The sequence below is a fragment of the Penaeus monodon genome, chromosome 15, assembly GCF_015228065.2.
Source record: "Penaeus monodon isolate SGIC_2016 chromosome 15, NSTDA_Pmon_1, whole genome shotgun sequence".
Classification (NCBI taxonomy): Eukaryota; Metazoa; Arthropoda; class Malacostraca; order Decapoda; family Penaeidae; genus Penaeus; species Penaeus monodon.
In genome coordinates, this window is record NC_051400.1 from 39,084,894 (window position 1) to 39,085,741 (window position 848).

General features: G+C 32.3%; 1 protein-coding gene across 1 annotated transcript in view; it reads right to left on the minus strand.

Annotated features, from left to right (window-relative positions):
- Nucleotides 1-848, minus strand: part of LOC119582031 (spectrin beta chain, non-erythrocytic 2-like) — a gene marked incomplete at its 5' end in the record, with an annotated part of 75,134 nt that overhangs the window by 6,004 nt on the left and 68,282 nt on the right.

The following is an 848-nucleotide window of genomic DNA, read 5'->3' on the forward strand; positions in this document are numbered from 1 at the left end:
TTGCAAAAGGCCACTGACATAAAGCTTGTACAAAAGCAGGAGATGCAGATTATGGAGGCTATGTGGGACAGATGAGGTGAGTTTTGTGAGAAACAAGCCGACAACTGGTCCAAACTTTGTAGAATGTTTATTATAGTTTTACCTAAGAAAAGTACAAGGACAGACTACTGATCTATTTTTTTTCCAGAATTAATAATGCACCATTGCAATTATAATACAAAAAGTTACGGAGATGTGTAAACTCATTAAATCATTTTCTATATTTAATGACTATCAAAAATGACCAATACAAAACTGGACACAGTTTTGAGGCTTCAGATGAATTCTGTGTTGTATGGAAACACTTTCTAGAATATGAATTTGTGGCTTTATCAGGACTTCCTAACCTAGCCTTTTTAATAATCCTGATTTGAATTCATAAGCACAGAGAACAACAAAATAAACAAATGTCCATATCAACCCACAATTAAATTTTTTTTTATACAAAATCTAAAAATATTTTAGTAGCTGGACACCATTATCACCAAAGAATATATACACACCAAGGATTAATATGTACTTACAACCCTATTATGGGAAAATTTATATACAGTGTGTAAAGTACATTTCAGTAATAGCCCACAATCTTTGCAAAGGGAGCCACCATTATCATGAAGATGAGGACTTGCATGTTTATAATGAAGAAAACTGTTATGGACTTTGTTACTGATATTAAGTTTTGCTTCTGATAGTTCTATTTGGAGCAGAGGATGATATAATAAGAGTGTCAAAAATTTAGGGCAATAAGTATGAGAGAAGAGCACTTAGGTATGTATGAGAATGAATAAATTTACAAAGCAAGAGCACTT